Consider the following 7,412-nt stretch of genomic DNA (forward strand, 5'->3'; position numbering starts at 1 on the left):
TTGATTTACATTCAAATCAACAATACCGTCCCTTGTCTTACACTTCGAACTAGCATACAAGAAGAAGGCTTTCGGGTTCTTTTTCGAGTTTTTGGCAACGTCTTTTTCAAAATTTTTGACTGCGGTGTGACAAGCTTTTTTAGCTTCATTTCGAGCTCTTGCATACAGGTTATACTCAGCATCGCTACGAGTTCGTAAATAACGCTTGTAGGCTTCCTTCTTTGCTTTTAGCTTTGCTTTAACCGTATTGTTCACCCACTGTGTTTTTCTGACTCCACCGAGCTTTATCTTAGGTACACACGCATCAACTGCAGACATAACTACGTTCTTGATGAATGACCAAGACTCCGCCACATTCATGTACATGATACAGTCCGAAATGTTCGCTGCACTCACTGATTCACGAAGTTTAACATAGTCGCCTTTCGCAAAGTTGGAACGTTCACGCTTCCGAGGCGTCTTTTCTGTATAGCACTTAATACTGAAACAATGACTGGTGGTGACTTTTACCCAACGGAGCCTCGTGGCAAAGCTCTTCTACCATTGATTCTTCACTAGTAAACACTAGGTCTAGAGTATTTGGAGTCTTATTACCTCTAAAATGGGTTGGCTTTGTGATGTTCTGGTATAAAAATGAGTCTCTCACAGACTCCATGAACAAGGATGAAGGGTGATTCTCATCCCTTGGAGAGGATTCATTGTCCATCAGTTCCTGACGGTACTTACCACATCGAAAGTAATTTTTTAAAAGGAATTTTAATAGCGTCTTGCTTAGTAAATATTAAAGACGGTAAATGCTCAATAATGTTGCTTAATGCCTGTGCTGAAGAATTAACATTGAATAAAAATCACATTTTGTCGAGTCTTGAGAGAATCGATAGTGAAACGCTGCACGTACGCTCATTGACGCGTGCCTAAAAACCTAGAAAAATTCACAAAATTATCCACTGGCAGCATCCGATGTTAATACGCCGGAAACAGGCGATACTTTGCTCACGTTACTATCAGTCCTTCAACGCAATCGCGACGCAGTTGCTCTGAAAGGAGAGCCTTTAGGACTCACTCATTTACTTACGCATGACATCAAATTGAAGGACACAAATAAGAATGATGTTCTTGAAAACGCAATCGAGTGGGGGTGGAAAGAAACGCACGACAATGAATCAAAGTTAATTATATTTATCGTGATGGTTACGAGCTGCGCCGCCTCAATCGCACATCGAAGCAGCGGCAAACTTCCCGAGGACGTCGAGAGTGTTGGTGCGCCGCCGCTGCATCGCACGCGGTTAACAAGAGGTGAATGCCTGCAATTAATGAATATATATTTTAGAATATTGGGATTGATCTTAGTTAACTGAAGAATAATGCCAGGAACATAGTTCTGGAAGCTATATATATAAATTAATCATTTATGAGATATAACACAGGATATTCATTTTTATAGTTCACGAGTGGGACAAGCATTAGTGATCACAATGTGTGGGTTGACTAAATGAACTGAAAGTAGAGGGCCGACCGGCATGTCACTCCAAATCCGTGCACTGCGACCCACCTCTACCGCAGTAGGCTTGCATCGAGTTCCACAGACGACGCAGACTGCAGCATTCAACGTAGTCGGCCTCCTGCGCGCCGTCGGGTGCCAGCGGCTCTATGGAGTGCCACCTCGCTGACGGAGTTGACCGAAGAAGGACTAGCTGCTCTCCATCCTTACGCGAAGATCCAAATACACAGATACGGAGCGATCCGTACACGCGTTGAAGTAGTGTGTAGAGGAGGTCGTCATGCGGTGATAGTTGGTGATGAACTGGGACGGCTGGGCCGGCTGGCAGAGCTGAAATCTCGAGGTTGCGGGTTAACCTCTATATGGCGAATGCAAGTGGGCACAGGTAAGCACGGCAATGGAGACAATACCGCCGGAAATTAATTCAAGTTTAGACATGGGGAACATTGTGATCACTCATGGCTTCAAATAAAATGAAATGAATAATAACAATTTTCAACAGATGTTGTTTATGTAAAACAATACCGAATGGCGCACTCCCATCAAAATATGCTTGATGATGCGGTTGACGAATGCTGAAAGATGGCATCATTGAACCAACAACATCCGCATGGAATTCGCCCATCCTTTTAGTGAAAAAGAAGGATAACTCATGGAGGCCGGTTATCGATTTCCGGAAATTAAATGAAATAACTTAACCCGCACGATTCCCTCTTCCGCAAATTTCAGAACTTATTGATACACTACGAGGTAGTTCTTACTTTTCAAATATTGACCTCGTTTCAGCTTTTTGGCAGGTCCCTTTGACTGAAGAAGCTTCACTAAAAACAGCAATCTCGACCCGAAAAGGTCATTTTAAATTCACACGATTATCCATTGGCCTGGTCGACGCGCCGTGCGTATTTCAAATGCTAATGTCAGCAGTGCTAACAGAATTACTTGGAATTTCAGCACTTGTGTACCTTGATGACATAATAATTTTCTCCAAAACAAAACATGAGCATATCACTCACATCGAGCAAGCGCTCAAAAAGGTTCGCGAAGCCGGACTGAAGATCAAGCTTTCAAAAGGCGAGTTCTTTAAAAAGGAACTCAAATTCTTAGGTCATACTGTCTCGGACGACGGCGTAAAAATTGACGACGGGAGATCGGAATGCATTCGCAATTATCCTGTCCCGAAAGATGCTACAGAAGTCAAAAGGTTTTTGGGTTTTACATCTTATTATAGAAGATTCATTAATAACTTTGCGAAGATATCTGCCCTATCGACCGACTTGCTTAAAAATGATTCTGCATTCTCGTGGTGCGGAACTCATCAGGAGGCTTTTGATTCACTAAAGGAAAAACTATTAGCACAACCCATTCTACAATACCCAGATTAATCTAAGCCATTTTTTATCGTGACCGATGCGTCCGATCAGGCTGTGGGCGCGGCGCTAGTGCAACAGCATGGAACAATTTTCTTGCCAAATTGCTTTGCATCAAAAAACGCTGATTGAAACTGAACGCCGCTATATCACAACTAAGAAAGAAGCTCTTGCCGTCGTTTTTGCCTTAAAGAAATTCAGGTACATTGCATTAGGCTATAAAGTCACAATCTTAACAGACCATAAACCTTTGGTTTCGTTATTTTCTAGAACAAATGCCGGAAGATGCGGTGCTAGGAAGATGAAATTTGCAAAGTCAAGAATACAATGCGGTTGTGAAATATATTCCAGGTAAACTAAATGTAGTTGCCGACGCATTGTCACGTATTAACTCTGAGGTGTGCGTGGATGACGACATGATGCGAGAAATTGAATAAATTTTTGAAGAGCGTGTTTACACGACACGCCAAGCTTCAATAACAAACTCAGACAACTCGACGCTTTCCCTCTATGCGATGCTTAAGTTGAAGGATAACTCGGAGCTCGCTGTGGCACAGTCACACTGTGACTCATGGCGCAGCATACGCTCGTGGCGCACGAACAATCAACACACGCTTAAACGCGATGGCGCACTTAAAGCGAAATTGGTAAAACAAATTTCTTTCTGGAGGGCGATGTACTCTATTATAAACGCCAAGTTACTAGAGCAGGACTAGCGGACGTTCACATCAATGTCTGTGTGCCAGACAAATACTCGACCGATACAATTAAAATGTGTCATGAACCTGCAAACATGGGTCATTTTGGCCATGAAAGAACATTAAAAAGATTTCAACTTAACTTTTATCACCCTAAGGAAAACCAGGCGACTCTTAATCTCGTGCACGCTTGTGACAGTTGTCTAAAAGAGACAGGACGAATGTCACGGAAAACTACGATTGGAAATTTTCAACTACCAAATAAACCGTGGGAAATCGCATTAATGGACTTATTAGGTCCTCTACCCGAAACTTCTGCAGGAAACAAATATATTCTTGTAGTAAGCGATTACCTGACTAGGTTTTCAGTAATGGTAGCTATAAGCGACAAGCGATCTGAAACCATAGTAACCGCACTTCGCACGCACGTGTTCGCCCCATTTACTTGCCCGAGCAAACTAATATCAGATAATGCCAAGGAATTTACCAGCGATCTGATGAAAGGCTTGTACGATAACTATCGTATCGAAAAGGTGGAAATTGCGCCCTATCATCCGTCCAGTTCCGGACTGGTTGAGATAAAAAATCAGAACATAATTCGAGTACTTAAACATTTCGTTGAGGCTGAAGGTTCATGCGAATGGGACCTGTTCTTGCCTGAAGCAATGAGAGCGGTTAACACAGCATTTAACGTAACGATAGGTGACACGCCTCATTACGCGCTATTTGCTACAGATAAAAATCACCCTGCAGCTGTTGACGCACGCGAGCAAGAAGCTCCTATCTATAACTACGAAGACTACTACCGTGTAGCCACGCATATATTCGCAAAAATCCGTGAATATCTCAAACAGGTGCTAAACGAAAGCATGGATGAGTATTTAAATAAAAAAAAAAAACAAGAAAACTAAACTTCGCACGATTTCTAAAGGTCGTCATGTTCCTAAAGAAAATGAATACAAAAAATTTTACGCAAATTTCGATGGACCATACTTGGTTAGGGAAAAAATTAGTAATAGCGTGTACAATGTTGAACACACCGTGACGGGAAAGATTCGTCGCTGTCACATCGACAATATACTTGCTGGTTAACTATGACTTTTCTACTCAAACGACACTTTTATTACAAAAGAACCCTCAGGATAATTTCTGAACCGCAGCCTGCAGCTGGCGAGCCATAGAGCTGGGTCATAAAAGTCTGTAGGCGAACGAAACTGATTGAAGTCGTGCCTTCGTGGTCTAAATAGAAATACAATAAAATTGGACACTGCGTGGGGAAGTTCGATTTAATTTTGTTATAAAGATGAAAGTCAGCGGTGATAAATATATGCGTTGAATGGTTTTTAATTAATTTAAAAATAATGGACAAAATATTTATTCTTCTTGGATTACCTAAAGAAAAAGGGGAATCCGCATATGCAAATGTCTCGAAATTTTAAGGTTACTACTGGATTACGGAAACTTTCAGTTATCAAATTAAGTTAGACATTTTTTTTCCTTCAATGCTGACTAGTGACAAATTCGAATTTTTTTTTGCTGGAGCGCATACGCAGGAAAAATAAAGATAAAGAAAATAATCGTGAATGGAGCATGCAGAAAACCGTACAGAATACGATGTATCGAGTAGTGATGTATCTAGCTATGATGTATCCAATTGCTATATATCAATCGACAATTCCCATATTGGAAGTCTGTGGTAAGAGGGAGTATGAGCCAGCCACAAACAATTTGTAATGGTCGAGGCTTCATTAGGGCTTGGACCTCATGCGATGGTTAATTATATATGGTTTTGTTTTGGTGAAACAATTGATATTTTTTTAATAAAGTAGATGAGAACCCTCGGAGTCAGACGGTTACCTCGGTCACGGTTAACCGAGAATATTAGATCGAGCTGTGGGCTGAATGACTGGTAATATCCAAGCTCTATGGTGGTGGTTTATGACCATGAAGCTCACGTCGAAAAAAGTAAAGAGATTTAGAAAGAACCCGACCGCTAACCGCTTATGTCGTATTAAGATTTCTTTCTGGGGAAATAGGAATACTGTAAGCAATTGGTTTATTTTTTATGAACGTTAGGATCCCTGTTTAATGACACTAAAATGTAACTTATAAAATATTGTGCAACTCTGTTAGTCAGTGGATGTGTATTAAATTATGTTTTCACAGGAGTCTTGGCCTGCCGACCGCGATACTTTACATGACGCTGGTAGAAACCCTGTAAAGTGGCATTAGCTGCACGACTTTGTTCGACCCGCTCTATCTGCTGGTCTCGTCGACACGCAGCTACTGCTACTCAAGACAGTACATAAGACCGTAAGTGGATCGCATTCCTTAAGACTAATGAATCTGAAGTTGTATTGTTTTGTCTTAGACTTAATCAAGGATGCAGAAGAAATGGTAAGTCGTGTTCGAGAACTGTCCTCGAGCTTGGCTTTGCCGAAAAGGTTTTTGTAAACCACTTAATTTTAAAAGTAAATTTTTATTCTAAGGGAAATTGTCATCGCAAACTCGTCGTTTTTTCCGTCACCCATGGTAACTATTGTCACCCATACTGACGTGTTGGAACGCGCTAGCGACCCTTCCTATGTAAAAGAGTGAGGCATGTTCTCGCTGCGATACTCCAACTTCTATGGGGGGATAGGGAAGTGAGTTCACTCCATTTTATGGCCTCCTTGTCATTCACGGTGAGAAAATAATCATCGCTGATTCGCATTAAGACATAATATGACATCGATAGGATATTACTAAACTTAAGTGCTAACAAACTCTAAAGCTCATAACAATGTTGTATAAGATATTTTTATATACCTGTGCATTGTTATTTTTTACTGTTAGTCTTATAACAAAATTGTAAGCGTACCTTAGGTACCTTGGCACTCTTTGTGAACCAATTCTTCACCTTACATGATCAAGACTAATTAATACAAGTTACTTTAACGTAAATGATCATATTAAAGGCTAACCTCTAAAAAGCCAAAAATTTAAAGTAACGTAATAAAGTTGCCCTGATCCACTTATGGTCAGATTAATATTCGGTTTAAATTTATTCAATTAATATACCAATATTAATGCCTTGCCTATGTTTTCCCGAGCGTGAACTTTCTGTTCTCGCGAAGATTAGCCGAAGACTCAAGAGGACGTGGCAACACCTGTGCCGAAGTCCAGGAGACCCAAGATGTTCTTCTCTTAGATATAAGTCGCACTTTAAGCTCTTGTGTTTGTCTAATCGATCAAACATCAATTATGCTAACAGGTAATCATATTTCACTCCTGAAATTATGTAGTCATGTAGTCATGAAGTGACTCATACTTTGAATTAATTATTTATCATTAGGCAGTCATTACTCATGGATTAATTCAATTCAGCACTTATTGCGTATGGCTACGCTAAGGCGTCCCTAATTAATTTTTTTAACTTCGGCCTACAATTGGAACTGATCGAGGACGATCAAAACTCGACCCAGGGGGGGAGATGTCCGGTGATCTTCTATCACCATCTAGGTTATCATACGTCACCATCTAATAGCCTGTTCTGTACCTACATGGTAGAATCCCGCTCAGTGACGTCATCCCTGTTAAGGCCTATATATATCTCGATCTGTGCACCGCTCGTCAGTTGTAGCGGAACTGCCTAGCCGTCACCTTGCTAGCCGCTCCTCCAGCACGTACTTGTGCTGTGCCTGTCAATCCCCTTACTTCTGTACTCACCGAGCCACTTTATTATTATAATAGATCTAGTGTTAACCGTGCGTTTCACTTGTCCTGCCTTAGTCATACTTGGAATAACAACAAAGTATCCTTAATCTCAGTGACAAATCTATCAGGTGGTCTTAGAAACAGACACCT

At 41.0% G+C, this 7,412-nt stretch overlaps 1 long non-coding RNA gene across 1 annotated transcript; it reads right to left on the reverse strand.

The window, feature by feature from the left end:
* Positions 1-1,158: 1,158 nt before the first annotated feature.
* On the reverse strand, positions 1,159-1,940 carry LOC125179202. Its single transcript, XR_007157180.1, has 2 exons — positions 1,553-1,940; positions 1,159-1,304 (listed from the first exon to the last, which is right to left on the reverse strand). It is a non-coding gene; the product is annotated as an uncharacterized LOC125179202 (long non-coding RNA).
* Positions 1,941-7,412: the final 5,472 nt, after the last annotated feature.

The sequence above is a fragment of the Hyalella azteca genome, unplaced genomic scaffold, assembly GCF_000764305.2.
Source record: "Hyalella azteca isolate HAZT.00-mixed unplaced genomic scaffold, Hazt_2.0.2 contig15700, whole genome shotgun sequence".
Lineage (NCBI taxonomy): Eukaryota > Metazoa > Arthropoda > Malacostraca > Amphipoda > Hyalellidae > Hyalella > Hyalella azteca.